Source organism: Myotis yumanensis, unplaced genomic scaffold (assembly GCF_028538775.1).
Source record: "Myotis yumanensis isolate MYYU_CA2020_CCGP unplaced genomic scaffold, mMyoYum1.0.hap1 SCAF_3, whole genome shotgun sequence".
Taxonomy (NCBI): domain Eukaryota; kingdom Metazoa; phylum Chordata; class Mammalia; order Chiroptera; family Vespertilionidae; genus Myotis; species Myotis yumanensis.
Window position 1 is genome coordinate 83,434,177 of NW_027223754.1, and position 20,595 is coordinate 83,454,771.

Genomic DNA, 20,595 nt, shown 5'->3' on the forward strand with positions numbered 1-20,595 from the left:
AAGTAAGTAATTTAGGCTTTGCAGGCCAAATGGCCTCTGTCACACTACTGAACTCTGCCAGTGTGGAGTGTAAGAAGCCTAAAAATACATAAATGTGGCTGTGCTCCAATAAACTTTATTTACAAAAAGAGTTAGGGGCCAGATTTGGCCTGTGGGTCATAAGTTTGCTCTAGGAGGCAAATTGGATCAAATTTAAGCATCCAATTGAAGACCAATTTTATTAGGTGCTATCATTTATTTGTTCATTCATTTAACGTGTTTATAGTGTCTCACTTTACTAGGTTAGGTACTGAGGCTAAGTGCTGTATTAGACAAAAGATAATAAAACATGGCTTTTGTTCTCTAGGGACTTGAAATGTAAGAGAAACCAGAAAAAGAAAAAAAAAAGTTTTTCCAAAATATAGATCATATCAATGAAAAACGTAAGGAAAATAAGTTGGGATGGACTCTTGGTAGCTCTGAATGGCAGATTAAGGGCTGTGGACCATGACTGGATGCAGTTGAAGTTTTGTAGGAGCTGCGTGGTCAGGGAGGGGCTTTGGGAAGGTTAAGCCTAGAGCAGTATTTAAGAAGGGTACAGGATAGAGAAGCAGAAGCAGGCAAGACTATTAGAGAATATGGGCAACATTCTGGGAGTACAGTACAGAGGAGGAGATGATGGCAGCAAGGACTGTGATGGTAGCTAGATTGTTTTGTGCCAGGTGTTAAGCTAATGCTTTACCACTCATTTAGTCTGTGTGATAACTCTGTGAGGTAGAGGTGCTGTTATAATCCCCCACTTATAAATGAGTCAATTGAGGCTTAAAACAATGAAATAATTTGCCCAAGGCCGCACAGTTGGTGCATAGATGAACCACAAGGTACTCTGCTTTCTTGCCTCTGTGTTCTTACTCAGAATATATTCTCTCTTTATTTCTCTTTCCTATTTCATTTTTCTGTGAGTGTCAAAGACTAACCAGGAAAACGGACATAATTTGAGTTATATAAAACAAATGTAATGCAGAGAATTGGCTTTATAGGTAATGGAGTTGTAGGGGAGCCAAACAAGATTGTGAGGCAGTCCAGAGGTTGAGAACAGCAAGAAACCACCAGCATTCCTAGGGCTGGTGGGCTAACAGAAAGAATTCATGTTTTCAAAACCCCTCGTTAACTGGGTTCTGTCCACAGGGAGGCGGAGCCACAGAGACACTGCTGCTGTTAGAGCTGCTGCTCATGACAGAGAGAAAAAGGGGGAAGCAACCTGCTCTCCCTCTCTTTACCCTCCTGTCCTTCACCATTGCATCTCCTGGGTCAGACTCAACTGGAGCCAGCTGACACTGGAGCCTGCAGGACTCAGGTCCTTTCCAACAGATTAGAGGAGGGAAGGGCAGGAAATGGATCAGTGAGGGCAGACAGGTCTGGGACCAACATGCTCATTTTATTTTCAGCTGTAAGGTGATTTGAATGCCAAAGATGTTGAAAAGTTTGAAAGCATAGGCTTCTAAAAGCAGTGTTATAGATCACTATTATGAATGGAGTTACTCCCTTAGCCCACAGAAATCTATTTAGCCTACAGGGTAAGAGAGAGTATTTTTCATGGAACTTCATTTTCACTGTCTTATGCTCTTTGAGTATTTTAATGCTATTAGGGATTAAATAAGCATTGTTAGCTCTCATGAAAATCTGATTACCATGTATAACATTTTTTTTTCCTTTTAAATTGACTTTTTTCTTTTTAAAAAAACAGTAGTTTTAGATTTACAGAAAAAGTGAGAACGCCCTAACCGGTTTGGCTTGGTGGATAGAGCGTCGGCCTGCGGACTGAAGGGCCCCAGGTTCGATTCCAGTCAAGGGCATGTACCTTGGTTGCGGGCACATCCCCAGGAGGGGGTGTGCAGGAGGCAGCTGATCAATGTTTCTCTCTCATCGATCTTTCTAGCTCTCTATCCCTCTCCCTTCCTCTCTGTAAAAAATCAATAAAATATATTAAAAAAAAAAAAAGTGAGAACACAAAGTCTTCACATACCCCAGACTCAGTTTCCCCTATTAACATCTTATGTTAGTGTGGTACATTTGTTACAATTAATAACCAATATTAATGCATTATTATTCATCAAAAGCCATACTTTATTCAGAATCTTAGTTTTTACTAATGTTCTTTTAATGTTCCAGGATCCCATCCAGGATACCACTTCTCTTTAGTTTTCATGTTTCTTTTGGCTCCTTTTGGCTGTGACAGTTTCTTAGACTTGTCTTGTTTTTGATGACTTTGACAGATTTGAGGAGTACTCACAATTCTATTCAGGTGGGGGATGCCTCTCTACTGAAATTTGTCACTTGTTTTTCTCACAGTTAGACAGATTATGGGTTTTGAGAGGAAGAACAGAGTTAAATGCCATTTTCATCACATCATATGTAGAATACATATTATAAACATGATTTGTCACTATTTATCCAGTCTGATAAAGTATTTGTCAGGTTTCTCCATTGTAAGGTGCTCTTCTGCCCTTCCCCCCTTTCCATACTATTACTTCTGAAAGGAAGTTGTTTTGTGTGGTCCATATTTAAGGAGTGGGGAGTCATGATCCCCCTTCTTAAGGGTTGAGTAGTCTATAAAATTATTTAGAATTCTTCTGCATGGGAGAATGTCTCTTCTCCCCCATTTACTTATTTTTATCAATCTAGATTCATGATACTTATTTTATACTTGGGTTTATAATCCAGTACTACTATTTTGTTGTTCAAATGGCTCCAGCTTTGGTCATTGGGAATCGCTTAGTTGGCTTCTGTGCATCCTTGACATACCATCATTATTGTGGATTTTTTTTAGGTCTTCCTTACTTTCAGCACTTACAAGGTGTTATAGCTCACTGTGTATATTTCTTGCCCCCAGTTCTAGAATCAGCCATTTCTCTAAGAAGCCTTGTGTGTATACTGTTGTATCTCATGAGAAACTTCATTCTAGATCCCAACACTGGATCCTAATAATCCCATTTTTATCCTCTTACCCAACTCTTTCCTAGTTTTTTTATCTTCTCCCTGGATAGCTAATGAGGTTTGAGAGTGAAAGATTTCCTTGTCTTGGGATCAATGATTGCTGCTTTCAGTCCACCAGGGAAAGTGGAATTACCCCTGCAGCTGCAGCGAAGCTCTTCTTTGGTTGATTAGTTTTGGCTTTATTTTTGTTTTTTGATATCTGGTGTTAGGGACTGCGAAGGGAGGGTTCTAGGGGATTGTGAAAGGAAGGAGAGACCCATCAATCTTTCTGTATAGGCATTCCTCAGAGACATACCGGGTTCCAGTCCAGACCACTATGATAAAGTGAGTATTGGAATAAATGGAGTCATAATCTTTTTGCTGGTGGAGGGTCTTGCCTTCAGTTTGTAAAAACATAATACCTGTGAAGTGAAATAAAGTGAAGCTCAGTAAAATGAGATATGCCTGTATTCATACTTTCAAGTTTGTTATGATATCTCAGTATGGGTCAGTGAGCAGAAGCACCTATCTCCAGGTCTAAGGTCAAATATGACTGCACATTCCTCTAAATGATTAAATATGATCTTCCAGAGAGTAATTTTCACTTTCTTTTGGAATACCTAGAATTTAACAACCACCACCACCGCAACTGAAAAAAATAGTTTGTATAGCAGATATATAGAACTGAAGGGAAGAGAATTAAACCAAGGGTGAAAACCAGTTACAAAATGGTAGTATCAGTAGCATTTCCCCATCCCCAGTATTACCTAGTTACAGTGATGGTAGTTTTATTCACCAAGAACTTTACTACTTTATAGAACTTAGAACATTTCTAAATACATTATACTAGAGGCCCAGTGCACGGGATTTGTGCACTGGTGGGGGGAATGGCCTGTGGGGATCGGCCTACTGTGGCAGCACCACTCACCCCAGTCAGCCAATGGCTGTGGACCCGCCCTCTGAGTGGCTGCTCCCGTTGTGGGAATGCTGCTCATCCTGGTCAGCCAAGCGGCGCTACCACTGTGGGAGCACACTGGCCACCAGGGGGCAGCTCCTGTGTTGAACATCTGCCCCCTGGTGTTCAGTGTGTGTCATAGCAGCTGGTCGACCAGTCGTTCTGGCCATTTCACTTTTTGGTCGCTGGGCTTTTATTATATAGGATGGTTTTTGTAAAGTATTTTAAGTAAAAGTTTTAATAAGTGCTGTGAATTGATACCGTGATGGGTATATTCTGTTTAACTATTTTGGGGTAACCCATTTCAGCCTATCTTTCCATTCTAGAAAACTTGTGGTATTCTACCAGTTAGAAACAGTTGGAATGCCATGCAGTTTAGAATTGTTGACTCATTCATTCTTATTTTTAAGTGTCAACAGATCTATTTCTAACACTAAATTTATTATCTGTATTTTATCAGTGTCATAATATTTTTAATTATGAGATTTTATAAAGGATCATTTAGTCCCTTGCAGTAAAAATTCACTTTTGTCCAGTACAGGTGGTTTTCTGTGTTTGTTTGCTTTAAAACAATTTCCCAATCTTTTCAGATATAATGTCTTTTATAAGGTGAAAATTTTCATAACAGTCTCCTGGCCCATAATATCAGTTGTATTTTCTTTTTTTTTTTTTTAAATATATTTTTTATTGATTTTTCACAGAGAGGAAGGGAGAGAGATAGAGAGTTAGAAACATCGATGAGAGAGAAACATCGATCAGCTGCCTCCTGCACATCTCCCACTGGGGACGTGCCCGTAACCCAGGTACATGCCCTTGGCTGGAATCGAACCCAGGACCTCCCAGTCCACAGGCTGACGCTCTATCCACTGAGCCAAACCGGTTTTGGCATCAATTGTATTTTCTATTTTTATTCATTGACTATATAAAATAAGATAAAAATTAATGATACGTATGAATATATTGAGTTCATGATGTGCAAGCAAACAGTTAAGGAGGAAGTGAACAACATTGAATGAATGTCTGCTATGTACCAGGCACTGTGTTATTTCCCCATTTCTCATAATAGCCCTGTGAAGTTAGATGTTACTTTTCACCATTCTCATTTAAGAGAATTGAGGATCAAAGAGGTTAATTAACTATCTCAAGGTTATACAGCTAGTAAGTGGCAGGATTGGATATGAAACTAATTTTGACTCCAAAAGTTCTTAACCATATTGCTGCTCTATCATTTAGATATCAGAAATTGAGGAACTGCAACTTAAAGAAATGATTTATAGTCTTAGTATTTGTGATAATTTTCAGAGTCTTCAGTTGCTTCAAGGTATGTTTAAGAATTCTTAAACTTCAAAGCAGAATTCATTTTATTTTACCCTAACTCAAAAAGGAAGGAAAGAATACTGTGTAATGAAATCTAAGCTGTAAGCATTACCTTTCTAAGAAATTGCTGCCTTAAAGTAAAATAGACTTTTGTGAGAGAGTAAAAGCAGTTTTCAGAAAATTGGGTGATTTCCTAAGAAGAATTAGCAAAGCTACAAAGTGTTGCAGGTAAGGTGTACATCAGATGTAGGCCAAGAGAGTTTAAGGGGTACTTACTTGCTAAGGACTTCACAGTCAGTATGATAAAAGTCTGTAGAAGTACATGATAGGGAGGAGGCTAGCTAGAGATGCAGCCAGATCAGGTACAAGGATAAAAAGGGGGGTATCAAAGATCAGTGCATTTGTTTTCATTGAAGAGTGCCAGGAGGAATTTGTTTTTAAAGTTTCTTTTAAAGTAGACAGAAGTTTTTCTGACTTGAGAACTTATAAATTAAGTAGGCTGCTTTGACCAGGTAAAATCTTCCCAAGATTTTTCTAATAATTTATTTTTCTCCTGAGTTTTTGTTGTTGTTTTAATCCTTACCTGAGGGGGTTTTTTTTGTCATTGACTTCTAGAAAAAGTGAAAGGGATAGTGGGAGGGGGGGAGGGAGGGAGGAAGGAAGAGAGAGATTGAGAGAGAGACATCGATTGGTTACCTTTTCCATGTGCTTCAACTGAGGCCCGGGATCAAACCTGTAACCCATGTATCAACCCTTGGCTAGGAATCTAACCCGAGACTCTTTGGTGCAGGGACTGATGCTCTAACCACCGAGCACACAGGCCAGGGCTTCTTCTCATTTTAAAAGAAACTATATATATAAAAGGCTAATATGCACAGTGTCCCCTTGGGAGTTAGACTGGGAGTTCGATCACTCACTATGACGTGTGCTGACCACCAGGGGGCAGCACGGAACATGGTGGGCGACCAGCAGCGGTGGCAGGGCTCTGAGGGAGTGAAGGAAGGTGGAGGTGGGGAACTGCACCATGGTAGCACGCGGGTGGCGAGGGAAGGAGGAGGAAGGGAGGCGGGGAACCTGATTGGCCAGGCCTAGGGACCTTACCCATGCACGAATTTCATGCACTGGGCCTTTAGTCCTATATAGTAAAAGCCTAATACGCAAATTGTCCCCTTGGGCGGTGGTTCGACCTGGTGATCGGGAGTCCAACTGCTCACTATGATGTGCGCTGACCACCAGGGGGCGGTGCAGAACATGGCGGGCATTGGCGATGTGGCGCTGGCAGCGGGTGGCAGTGGAAGCACTGAGAGAGTAAAAGCATGGGCCCTGATGAGAGTGGGACTGCGGCAGGATGGTGGAGCAGGTGAGCGGGCAGCGCCAGGCCAATGTGGGTGTGAGTGGGGGCCGGATTGCCCTGAAGATGGTGATCGGAGGCAGCGGCAGTGGCAAGGGGCAGGGCTGCTGTCTGGCTCCCAGGCGCTGAGGAAGAAAGGGCAAATAGCAATATTAAAATGTTTCTTTTTAATTATTTCCCTTTCAATATGCATGAATCCGTGCACCGGACCACTAGTTGTTTAATAATATCATATGGTAATTGTAATAGCTACAATTTATTAAATATTTACTACATGTAAAATACTAGGTGATATGTATGAATGTCCTAATTTGTGAAAATTTATACCAACTTGAGGAAGTAGACATAATTATTACCCTCATTTTGCAGGTAAGGAAACAATAATATAGAAAGGTTAAGTAACTTGACTAAGGTGAGGGACTTGACAAGTAGAGAGCCAAATTTCAACCCATATTTCTTTGATATGTAATTCAGACATTCTCATGATAAAAGGTAGGTACTAAGAATATGTAATTATTAACATTTTGGTTTATATCATTTTGGTTGTTTTTCTGTGTGTATATGTGGTACATTTTATTATAATTTGCTTTGATTCTATATTTAGCATATTGTCTGTAAATTTTCCTTAATATAGTATGCAATTTTCGATGCATATTTTATATATGTCCTAATTTATTTACTTACTCACCTTCTTTTGTGTATTCTAATTGTTTCCAATATTTATATTATAAATAATGCAGTGAAGATATTCTCATGTATAAGTTTATGCACTTCTTTGATTATTTCCCTAGGCTAATTTTTAAGATTGTAGTTATATCAGTGGGTTACTAAATAAATGCAAAACAGTACTTAAAAGATTATTCTTAAGAAATCACTGTGTAAAGCAAGGATTTAAGTTTGGAGAATTTTAAAATTATACTAGAGAGTGGAGAAGTAGTCATTTGTCATATGCCTAAGAGTTTTGTTTCTTATGTTTTGCATTTGGTTTTGCTTTGCTTTGTTTTTGTTTTGCCCTCCTATTTACTCTATTCTTGCTGTAGAAATGAATGCTTGTCTGTAGTTTAACATAAATTAAGTGACTTTGAAGTGGAGCAAATACAAATTAGTTAGCTTTGCCTTTCCTTTTTACTTAAAGTTTTCATGGGAATTGGTGTCTTGAAAGAAGTTCAGAATTTTTTGGTTTTGGCAATGGAATAATAATGGTAAGGGTTAGGTAGATTAATGTGGAGTGATTCAGTTTAGATATGAAAATCTGTGAAAGTCATGTTGGCTTGTCTTGAAAATTTTAGAGAAGGATAATCATAAAAATTCTCTTTCTAACATCATTTTACCATTTCTGATACTTGAGTATAAATTTCCTTCCCCTCCTTTTGATCTGCATATGTAACAGCTCTGCAGGCAGTCTTTCTTGGTTCCTCTCTTTTCTCTCTTCCACTTGCTGTTTAAATTCAAAGAGCTTTTCTGGAAATTGAATCAAATAATAAGACAGCATAAAACACTGAGTTCAGCAGATTTGCTTGTGATTGACCCTTAAGAATTGAGTTACTATAAGATAAAGAAAGAATGTTTTTTGAGACAACCTGCTCATTCTTCTTTTTTACTTAGGTGAGACTTTTTTTTTTTTCTTTTGGTAATAATGCTGTGCTTGGGTTTTTATTTATCATTTCATAATGGCATGTTTTTAGAAAAAGAAGTCCAAAAGAGAGCGTATGACATCCTTTCTGCCCCCAGTCCTCTCATAGTCTTTCCTTTCAACAAAAGGCAACTCTGTTAAGGCAGTAACTAGCCTTGGCATCCTTCCCCCCCCCCCCCCCCCCCCCGCCCCCGCAGCTTTAATTGACAAATAAAACATTGTATATATTTAAGGTATACAACATGATTTGATATATATACACATTGTGAAATGATTACCACAGTAAGATAATTAACACATTAATCACCACACCATTACCTTGTGTGTGTGTGTGCATGTGTGTTTGGGTATAATGAGATCACTTAAGATCTACTCTCTTAGCATATTTCATATATAAAACTTATAAAGTTTGACCAACATCGGCCTATTTCTCCTACCCCCAGCTCCTGGAAATCACCATTCTACTCTCTGCCTCTATGAGTTTCACTGTATTTTACTTTTTTAATCCATTCATCTGTTAATGAATACCAATTTCTCTTTTTCTTTCATACCTCATATCTAGTCTCTCAACAAATCTTGTTGCTCAGAATATATCCAGAATCTGATAACTTTTCCCCATCTCCATCTCTAATCACTTTGGTCCAAACTACCATTATATCTTTCTTGGATTATTTTAATAGTTTCCTAATATAGCTCCATGCCTCTGCCTTTGACATGTTATTCTCAATATGACAACTAGGGATCATTTTAGAATTCTAAATAAGATTATCTTAAGCCTCTGCTCAAAACAGTAATGTCTCATGTCACTCCAAAAAACAACAACAACAACAACAAAAACTGAAGTCTTTATTTTGACTCCTAAGGCCTGCCATAGTCTAATCCCCATGTTACCTTTCTGACCTCATTTCCTATTCTTTATTTACCCCATCTCACATTCTGCTCTGTGCACACTAAGTACACCAGACATACCCTGCCTTAGAACCTTCAACCATGTTCCCTCTACTCACAGTGATTTTTCCTTAGATATTCCTTCTTCATTTTCTTTTTTTTCTAAAGGCACCTTTTCAGTGAAGCTTTCCTTGCTCACTCTGAATTTGTCACTCTCTCCATACTTCATTTACTTGCTTAATTTTTCTCTGTAGCCCACTCTCTATTGTATATTTTCCTTGTTTAGATTGTTTGTATTTGGGCTCACGTTAAAATGTGCTTCACAAGGATAGGGATATCCTCAAGACTTCGAATTGTGATTGGCAATTCTAATAAACACTTACTGAGTATTTTTTGAAATCAGTCAACCAATCAGAGATAGGAGATGGCCTCCAAATGGCTACTTTGTAAATTACCTATCTCTTTTATTGGGAATTTCTTTATTTTTGTTCATGTTTGTTTAGAAAGTCATTTATTCCTTTAGCGTTCATACTGTGGATTATCTTTCTTTCATTTTTATAATAAAATCTACCTGACACAGGCCTTAAACATCATTTTCTTTGTCTTCCATGAGACTTTTGGATATATTTGCCCTAGTCCAGAATATTTTGAGGCATGATTAAATGTCAATCTCTTAATCAAGTTTAACTATCATTATTCATTATATTTTTTCTCATTTCAAAACATAATTCCTGTCACTAGCAGACACCAATATAGTACACAGAGACATCTGGATGGTAGGGGAGCTTTCTAAGACCATATTTATTCCATTACACAAACTTTTTAAAAACACACTACGTGCTAGGTACTTTGGTAGATTTTGGAACTCCAAAGAGGTAAACATAGTCCCTACCTCCATAAGTTCACATTTTAGAAGGGATTTGAAATAGGTAAACCATCCTATATAATAAAACCCTACTATGCAAATCAAATGGTGGAACGACTGGTCGCTATGATGCACAATGACAACCAGGAGGCAGATAAACAGGGGCAGCGCTGCTCAGCCAGAAGCCAGGCTCACGGCTGGCAGCAGTGGTGGCGGGAGCCTTTCCCACCTCCACAGCAGCATTAAGGACCCCTTGGGGGATGTCCTGTGGGGAGCGGGTCTAAGCTGGCAGTTGGACATCCCCTGAGGGGTCCTGGACTGCGAGAGAGCGCAGGCGGGGCTGAGGGACCCCCCCCCCCCCCCAGTGCACAGATGTTGTGCACCAGGCCTCTAGTTATTAAATAATATACTAGCTATGATAATAGAGAGGTTTTCTAAGTACTAAGGGACACTGAAGAGTTTCACTTAGGCGAGGAAGTGGACAGGGAAAGCTTTACTGAGGGATGACCTCAAAGCGGTTTCTTGGTAAGTAGGAATTTTCCAGGAGCACCTAGCAGAGTGAACAGAGAGGAGTAAAGTATGCAGATGTATGACTGAAGAAAGGACTAACATAGAGTTTTTGCCATGTTTAGACAGTGTGCTGGGTACTTTTGTAACCTTATCTTATATTTCATTATGAGCATCCTACAACATAGATATTCACATTGTCAATTTATAGATGAGGAAATGGGCCCAAGGAGATCAGTTCAGGGTCACAGCTGGTAAATGTTAAGCTGGAATTGGAGTCCTAGCCTGGTTAACTTTGAAGCTGATGGACTATCTATCTGTAGCACCCCTCTGCGTACATGGAAGGGTGAAGTGGTGGAATATTGAAGGAGTTCATGCTTGCTGCATGAATGAAAAATATGAAGGCTTATGAAAAAAGTGAAGATTTAAGATACTAAGAGCAAAAAGGGAGGGGCACCAGTTAAGGATGAGGAAGATGATGATATGGAGCAGAGTTGAAGGCCCAGCCGTCACCAGGAACCATACTTTTGTAATAATGCTATTTGGTGTGGACATAAGACTTCTTCTTTTTTTGTTTTATTTTATTTTGTTATTGATTTCAGAGAGGAAGGCAGAGGGAGAGATAGAAACATCAATGATGTTTCTGCCTCCTGCACGCCCACACTGGGGATCGAGCCCAAAACCCAGGCATGGGCCCTTGACTGGAATTGAGCCTGGAACTCTTTAGTCCTCAGGCCGAAGCTCTATCCACTGAGCCAAACTGGCTAGGGGTAGACATAAGACTTTTCTTCAGCAACACTTAGTGATCTTGGAAAAGGATTCTCTATGATAATTCTCTCGAGATTTTGAAACCAACCAATGATTCTATTGAGCATTTACCTTTAAGCTGATTTCTGTGGTGCTATTACGCATATGCCTGGAAATATTTAAATCTAACTTATTCATGCATTGTATATGGTTAAAGGGAGTGCAGTGAAAACAATGCTTTTTGGCCATTTTGACAAATATAATCTAAAGTCATGCATTTTTAAAAACTTAAACATTTTTATCAACATCACATAAATTTGTTACATACTTTTTTAATCATGTTTGTTTTCCATGGTGACCATGATGCAATTGTTAAAAACTGAATTTACAAATATGGGGTAAATACAATGTTTTCTATTTTACCAGTCTGGCCCAATTGTAAAATAATTTATTGGTGGGATTTTAAACTGTTTTGTAACTGGTTTATATTTTAGGTATATATGTGTACATATTTCTAGAAAGATCATCTTGTTCTATGTATGCACTAGCACAGTTTTGTACAGCATACATTATATATATATACATATACATATACATATACACACACACATATATATATATATATATATATATATATATATACACACACACACACAATAGAGGCCCGGTGCACAAAAATTTGTGCACTCGGGGGGGGTCCCTCAGCCCAGCCTATGCCCTCTTGCAGTTTGGGACCCCTCAGAGGATGTCCACCTGGTGGCTTAGGCCCACCCTGGGGGATCGGGCCCAAGCTGGCAGTCAGACATCCCTCTGGCAGCCTGGCAGCCCTCGGGGGATGTCCACTTGCCAGCGGAGAGCAGGCCTAAGCTGCAGTAGGATATCCTTAGAGCTGCTGAGGAGGCGGAAGAGGCTCCCACCACCACTGCTGTACTGGCAGGTCAGCCTGGCTTGTGGCTGAGCAGAGCTCCCCCTGTGGGAGCGCACTGACCACCAGGGGGCAGCTCCTGCATTCAGCGTCTGCCCCCTGGTGGTCACTGTGTGTCATAGTGACCAATCATTCCCAGTCTTTCCGCTGTTAGGGTCAGTTTGCATATTACCCTTTTATTATATAGGATAGAGGCCTGGTTCACGGGTTGGGGCCGGCTGGTTTTTCCTGAAGGGTGTTCCGGATCAGGGTGGGGGTCCCGCTTGGGTGACTGGCCAGCCTCGGTGAGGGGATGATGGCTGTTTGCAGCTGGTCACACCCCCTTCAGGGTGGGGGTCCCCACTGGGGTGCTTGGCCAGCGTGGATGAGGGGCTGAGGGCTCTTTTCAGGCTGGCCTGCGACTGAAGCTCCCAGCCTCTCCTTTCTTTTTTTTTTATTCTGGGATTTATTTACCTTCTATAATTGAAACTCTGTTGCCATCACTGGCGCTCCCAGCTCTGAGGCCGAGGCTGGCTGAAAGCAGGTATCTGGGGTTTGTTTGGCTTCTATAATTGAAACTTTATTGCTTTTGGAGCTGTTGTTTTCGGAGCTTAGAACAGGCCGCAGCAGGCGGGGAACCTTGGCTTCCTCCATCACTGGAGCAAGCAAGCCTCCTGCTCTCTTCAGCTGCGTGGCTGCCGGCTGCCATCTTTGTTGGCAGTTAATTTGCATATCTTGCTGATTAGCCAATGGGAAGTATAGCAGAGGTACAGTTAATTACCCTTTTTGTCTTTTATTAGATAGGATAGAGGCCTGGTGCATGGGTGGGGGCCAGCTGATTTGCCCTGAAGGGTGTCCAGAATCAGGGTGGGGGTCCAACTGGGGTGCCTGGCCAGCCTGGGTGAGGGGCTGATGGGTGTTTTCAGGCTGGTCACACCCCCTTCAGGGTGGGGGGTCCACTGGGGTGCCTGGCCGGTCTGGGTGAGGGGCTGAGGGCCGTTTTCAGACTGGCCAACCCCCCTGGCAACGGAAACTCCCAGCCTCTCCTTTTTTTTCTTTTTTATTCTGGTATTTATTTACCTTCTATAATTGAAATTTTGTAGCCTTGAGAGGAGCTCAGAACCAGCTGGGGTGGGGGTGGGGGGTGGCGGGAGGGAAGTCTCCAGCTCACTCCAGCTCCATGGCCACAGCCGGCTGAAAGCAGGTATCTGGGGTCTATTTACCTTCTATAATTGAAACTTTTTTGCTTTGATGGAGCTCAGAGCCTCCCCGGCAGGTGGGAAGCTTGGCTTCCTTCATCATTAGGACAACCAAGCCTCTTGCTTGCTCCAGCTCCATGGATACCGGCTGTAATCTTGGTTGGGTTAATTTGCATATAATTGGTCTGATTGGCTGGTGGACATGGCTTAAGGCGTAGTGAAGGTATGGTCAATTTGCATGTTTGTCTTTTATTAGTGCAGATATATATAATTAGGTCTTCTGCAGGATTAGAAAATGTTAGTTATTTTTATTTATTTATTTTTTTAATATACTTTTATTGATTTCAGAGAGGAAGGACAGGGAGAGATAGAAACATCAACGATGAGAGAAAATCATTTTTTTAAAAAAATCTTTATTGTTCAAATTATTACAGTTGTTCCTCTTCCCCCCATAGCTCCCCTCCACCCAGTTCCCACCCCACCCTCTGTCCTTACCCCCCCACCCTGTCCTCATCCATAGGTGTACAATTTTTTTCCAGTCTCTTCCTGCACCCCCCACACCCCTTTCCCCCCGAGAATTGTCAGTCCACTCCCTTTCTATGCCCCTGATTCTATTATATTCACCAGTTTATTCTGTTCATCACATTTTTTTTGTTCACTTGATTTTTAGATTCACTTGTTGATAGATATGTATTTGTTGTTCATAATTTTTATCTTTACCTTTTTCTTCTTCTTCCTCTTCTTAAAGAATACCTTTCAGCATTTCATATAATACTGGTTTTGTGGTGATGAACTCCTTTAGCTTTTTCTTATCTGTGAAGCTCTTTATCTGACCTTCAATTCTGAATAATAGCTTTGCTGGGTAGACTAGTCTTGGTTGTAGGTTTTTGCTATTCATCACTTTGAATATTTCTTTCCATTCCCTTCTGGGCTGCATAGTCTCTGTTGTGAAATCAGCTGACAATCATATGGGTACGCCCTTGTAGGTAACTAGCTGTTTTTCTCTTGCTGCTTTTAAGATTCTCTCTTTGTCTTTTGCTCTTGGCATTTTAATGATGATGTGTCTTGGTGTGGTCCTCTTTGGATTCCTTTTGTTTGGGGTTCTCTTCGCTTCCTGGACTTGTAAGTCTATTTCTTTCACCAGGTAGGGGAAGTTTTCTGTCATTATTTCTCCAAATAGATTTTCAATATCTTGCTCTCTCTCTTCTTCTGGCACCCCTATAATTCGGATGTTGGTACGCTTGAAGTTGTCCCAGAGGCTCCTCACACTATCTTTATATTTTTGGATTCTTTTTTCTTTTTGCTTTTCCAGTTGGGTGTTTTTTACTTCTTCGTACTTCAAATCTTTGACTTGATTCTTGTGATCCTCTGGTCTGCTGTTGGATCTCTGTATAATATTCTTTATTTCAGTCAGTGTATGCTTAATTTCTAGTTGGTCCTTTTTCATATCCTCAAGGGTCTCACTAGACTTATTGAGGGTCTCACTAGACTTATTGAGGGTCTTACTAAATTTATCAGCAGTTTCTAGAAAATTCTTGAAAAACCTTGGTTTTGAACTCTATATCCAGTAGTTTGCTTTCCTCCATTTCTGTCATTTCTGACCTGTTTCTTTGTCTCCACATTTTGGCTGCTTTCCTGTGTTGATAGATTGGATTTGTGTGCTAGGTGTCCTATAGGGCCCAGTGGCTCAGCCTCCCCAATTACCTGAGGTGGACACTCTTGGTGCACCCCTTTGTGGGCTTTGTGTACAGTCTTGTTGTAGTTAAGCCTTGATTGTAGTTGCTATCACTGGGAGGAATTGACCTCCAGGCCAATTGGCTCTGAGATTCAGCTGTGTCTACAGTGGGAGAACTTCTATGCTGGAGACACCCTTATGGGGCAAGACTTGTTTCAGTGGGGCTTTGGTGCTCACTGAGTCTGCCCCCTGAGTGTGTCCCTTATGGATCTGAGGAGTTGTAATCTGGATGGTCCCACTCTGACCACTGGGTTCACTGGCACTTGGATCTCTAAGGAGGTGCTAATTTAGCCTCTGCCTGAGGCTACCTAGCAGGAGCTATGGAGAGATCTGCAGATTCCTCTTCTTTGTTTGGGATTTGGAGGTGCCCAGATGAGGCCCAGCTGTGAAGCAATGCAAGCTGCTGTGGGGCCTTGGGCGTTCTTTTGGATGTTCTGGGTCTCTCTGACCCAGCTGCAGTTTGTTAGGTAATTTTAGATTGCAAAGGGCCAGGTCATTCATATGCAAAAGCCTCTGCGCACAGCTTGGGTGGGGCAGGGTCTCAGGGAATCGACAGGGCGGAGCAAACAGCTATGGCTGATCCTCAGCCCTAACCTAAGAGGTCCTGGGTCTTAGTGTCCCGCGGTAATCACTGCAGGCACCTCTGAGAGAAAGCTGCCCTCGAGTTCTGCCCGCTGCCAGACAGTCCAGTTTCTCCTCGTATGAGTCTGGGTTCCCAGAGACTCACCCAGAACTGGAGTCAGGCTGTCGGGAGCTTGATAACTGCATCCTCAGTTGCCAGCCCTGTTTGCGCACGCCTCCGTACCTCTGAACTTTACTTCCGCACCTTCTCTGAGTCTCAGTGTGCTTTTCTCTTTCCTTCTAGTTGTAGAATTTCCACTCAGCCAGCCTTCCTGTGGTTCCGGATAATGTACGTTTTGTCTTTTAGTTGTATCTTGAAGTGGTTGTGCGAGGCAGCAATTTTAGGTGTTTACTTATGCCACCATCTTGGTTTCTGCAAGAGAAAATCATTGATCCATTGCCTCCTGCATACCCCCTGCTGGGGATCGAGCCAGAGCCCCCAACCCAGATATGTGCCCTGACTGGGATTTGAGCCATGACCTCATGGTTCACACCAGCCGGGCTGTTAGTTATTTTTCTAACCCATATACATTTGACTCTTCAAAGAAAATGTTTCAAAATTAAAACTTGCCCAAGGCAGTCTTGTAATTTTTCTTTTAAAGAGAAGAGCAAAGAAAAGCACCTTGTATGGCATCTACACTTACCATTCACTATCTCCTACATATGTGTGACATGTATGGCAATTTTAGCTTAGGCCAGTGTACGGGTATACACACACCTTTTTTTTTTTTAAATCACACTGTCTGATTTTATTTTCAGCACACATTCTAATTTTTCTAAGTCAAAGAATTCATAGCATTTCTCTACTTTCTATAAATGCACAGATGTACCATGCTGTCAGTCAAGTTGCTTGAGCAATTTTAGACATTTAACCTGGTTATTGCCTAGTTTGTAGGAAATGAATGTACTTGTGGTACTAACACTATTCCTGATTCACCATTTTGCTTTTAAATTGCCTTTTCAATGTCATTTGTGTCATCCATTACTGGCAATTTAGATTTAAAGCATCATTGTTTAAAAAATATTCAAATAAAAATTGAAGTACATCTTTGTTCTTGCCACTGAATCAAATACTATGTTGCATATGTAAAAGAAACAAAATAGATCCTACTAGCCTGAGGATACAATACTGAACTTTAAGTAAATGTGAAAAAGCATAGTGATAAAGCATATATGAAATTTTTTTCAACAAAAGTAAAATACAGATGTTTATGGAATTCTTTATTAACACAGCTATGCTAAATGAACCATCGGCTATTTAAAAACTCCACTGTGTGTTAAGTATTCTTTTACTTTTAAAAATTCAAATAAAGGTTAGGTCAGAGTTCTGTGTGAACTACTTGCTCAGGTATCCGATTGACTGTATTGTACTACCTATTTCCTAAATTTGCAATTAGTTTATTTTCTCTGGGTCATTCACAAATGTGGATAGTTAGGGAAACTTGTTGTTAGAACTCTCTAAATTTGGGTCTGACGAAACCAATGATTTTTTAGTGAGTGAAAAAATGTTAGGTAGTAGATACATACTATTTTCTTTCTGCGAAACAAATCATATTCCTGTTTTGGACCAGTTAACATTATAGGTTTAAGTTAATTGAGTACATCTAACAGCCTTAGTGTGGGGAGCAGGCACGGCCATGGCATACTCAGCCCCAGGGCGCCTTATGTGCCATGCCAGCACAGCTTGGTTCAGTGACCCTGAGTGGGGGGGGGGGTGAAAGGATTGAGAAAAGACAGACAAGAGAATGAAAGCCGGGTCTTGGTGGGACGCTCCTCCCTGATGAGGAGACAGCGCCCACAAGCCGTGTCTTTATTTTATAGCAGATGCCACGAGGCAAAGTAGGGGCATGATCAAGTTGTTTACAGCATTCTTGTGAGTTTCAACCTCACTCAACTACATGCAACCGAACTCTATCACAAGGCACGTGGGGCCACGTGTTTGGACCATAGGTTCAAGCTTACAACCACAGCCGTTGGCTATGATTGTGCTGGGAGGGCCCTGCCCTCCAGCTGGGACTTGCATGTGGCAATGAGAGGACCCTGTCCTTTCATTAGTCTGAGGCTTGAACCTGGCCAAAACACTGTAGCAGCGCCCCATACCTTAGTATTTTTATAGAAAACTTTATGAGGACCTTTATTCTTATTTCAGAGGACAAAATCTGGTTGGGCAGAACACATTATATATTTTTTAAATTTCAAATTGGTCTCAGCTTCCAAATAATATATGTTTGTTTGTTTGTTTGTTTCAATTGTTAATGCTAAAAAACATAAACTGATTTAATATCAAGTTAATTAAAATACAGTGAAAGAGGTAGATCAGGTACAACACTTTTCCAACAAGGAATTTTAGTTCCAATAAAGAAATGAGACTTTGATTAGCTATGCTATACTTTGTCTTCTCAGTATAGCAGTAAGATTTTGATTGCATGGTTTTTAGTAATTTATTGAACATCCTTTTTTTGCTCTAGTGATCCACCTAATTTGGGTTTCTTTCTGTTGTTTTTAAAAGTGTATTTATCTTTCTATAAAGTTGGTCTTTAGAAATAGAGATCAGTTCTTGGAATCAAAATTATTTTTCTTGTATTATTGAATGAATAAAAAATGTATACATAAACGCAGGTCCTTGCTCTAGGAGAATAAAGGTGCATAAGACACTCCCCTGGACTTTAGTGAGCTTGCTATTTATTTATTTATTTATTTACTTATTTCAGAGGTTCTTATGTTGGGGTTTGTGGACTGAAGGGCTTCAGGGTGTATATATATATATATTTGTGGTTTATTGTGGCATCTTAGATTTCATCATATTTTTAAAAGGCTCTGGATATCTACAAAAACTGGAGGAGGCAGGACACCTAACTATAATTTAGTGCAATAAATGCTGTAATAAAGGTCTTTGGGAGGTTAGCATAAACATTGGACTCCCACTATGTTCTACACGGGACCCTTGTCTTGTTCCATGCTACTACATCTCTTGTACAGAGTATAATGATTAGTATATAGTGTGATGTTTGTATCAGCGAGGGTCCTGGTAGTAACAGATGGATGGCTTTTTTTGAAGATAGTTTAATGGACTATTTGCAGAGGTGTGGGCCTGGTTAGGTAATAAAAAAGGGATGATAATTCTGTCAGGGACTTGGAACAGTTGGAAACTGTTACCCACCCAGGCAAAGGGGCAACGAAGGGGATGGGAATTGTATTCCAGAACTCAAGAGTTGTTGGCATGGAAGAAGAGCCACTACATAGGAGCTGTGTCCAACGAGGAAACATAGCTGGGAATAATTTGTACTATTATTTCTATCTCCTTCCATTTTTTGCTTTGCTGCTGATGCTTCCTGTTGGGAAAGGCAAGGTCACATGCACAGGCTTTTGACTTTGCTCTGCCTACTAGAGCAACCAACACTTCCTTACTAAAAGATGAGGAGCCACTCTGACTTTGCTCAGTTTATCACCTTCATGGGACTATCAGTCCCTGCTTCAGGCTCTTTAAGTGGTCTTCGTTCTGCTTAAAGCAGTCAGTGTCCTCAGACATGCCTCCAGCTTTCAGTATTTTAGAATCCATGGGTGGGACGGAGTGGGGTGGAGGGAGGGGTGATGGGGTCTTTCTGCTGCAGCGTTAGAGCATGCTCCTAGGCTTGTTTCCTTTTGACCACTGTCAGAGCACCCACTAGCTATAAGGGACCCATGCACACACTTGGTGCTGACCTTGCTCTGTTTCTTCTCTATGTGAGTAGAGCATTATTCTATCCAGTACTTGACTGTGTTGTGTTTTCTTTTGCAACCTTGACACTGAGATATAATGGGCAGAAGTGTTTGGAGTCCTGTGGTGGGATTGGTAAACCAAGTGTAGCATTCTGTTCCACATGTAATCCTTAGAGATAAGGGAGGCAGAGCTGCAGAATAAGGCAAAGAAGGGTGGAAAATGTATCTGTAGGGACAAATGGAGAATAATCAACAGAGTGTTAAATACTTACTTGTTCATTTAAATTGAAATTTTATTGTTAAACACAATTTAGCCTTACATATTGTTAGATTAAAATGAAAAATGAGCAAATGCCTCATAGCTTAATGTTTCTGATAGAAATACCTTAAAATAAAAATCCCTTTGGAATTGTAGAGGCAACTATTTGTTTCATATATTTTGAATAATTGAAATAGTAAAAATGATGCAATAATTATTAATCTATAAAAATGTGAAATTAGGCCCACTCTGTGTGGCTCAGTTGTTGAGCGTCGACCTATGAAGCAGGAGGTCTCAGTTTGATTCCAGGTCCGGGCACATGCCTAGGTTGTGGGTTTCATCCCAGTAAGCCATGTGGCTGTGGACCCGCCCTCTGAGTGGCTACTCCCTCCGTGGGAGCACTGCTCATCCCAGTAAGCCAAGTGGCTGTGGACCCGCCCTCTGAGTGGCTACTCCCTTCGTGGGAGTGCCGCTCTTCCTGGTCAGCCGAGCGGCGCTCCCACTGTGGGTGCGCACTGACCACCAGGGGGCAGCTCCTGCATTGAGCGTCTGCCCCCTGGTAGTCAGTGCGCATCATAGTGACTGGTTGACTGTTTGTTCTGCTCATTCTGCCGTTCAGTCGCTGGGCTTTTATATATATATAGGTAATAGCTAGTTGTTTTTACCATGTGCCAAGTCTCTATGCTGTCATTTACATACATTAATATATTTTTATTGATTTTAGAAAGCAAGGGAGAGGGAGAGAGAGAAAACATCAGTGATGAGGGAGAATCATTGATTGGCTGCCTCCTGATTATTCCTGCTTTTAAAAGATTTTTGTTGGCTCTGACCTTTCACACCACTAATCAGACAAAAAGATTTCTATGGTATATCTCCTTAATTCTCCTTAATTCTGTATCCATACTAAGGGAGGCTTGGAAATATATGTCTCACTAAAAATGAAATTCTTGATCCCATAGA

At 40.8% G+C, this 20,595-nt stretch overlaps 1 protein-coding gene across 2 annotated transcripts in view; it reads left to right on the top strand.

Moving 5' to 3' along the window:
- Positions 1–20,595, top strand: part of DNAJC15 (DnaJ heat shock protein family (Hsp40) member C15) — a 94,007-nt gene that overhangs the window by 11,865 nt on the left and 61,547 nt on the right. The window lies entirely within an intron of this gene.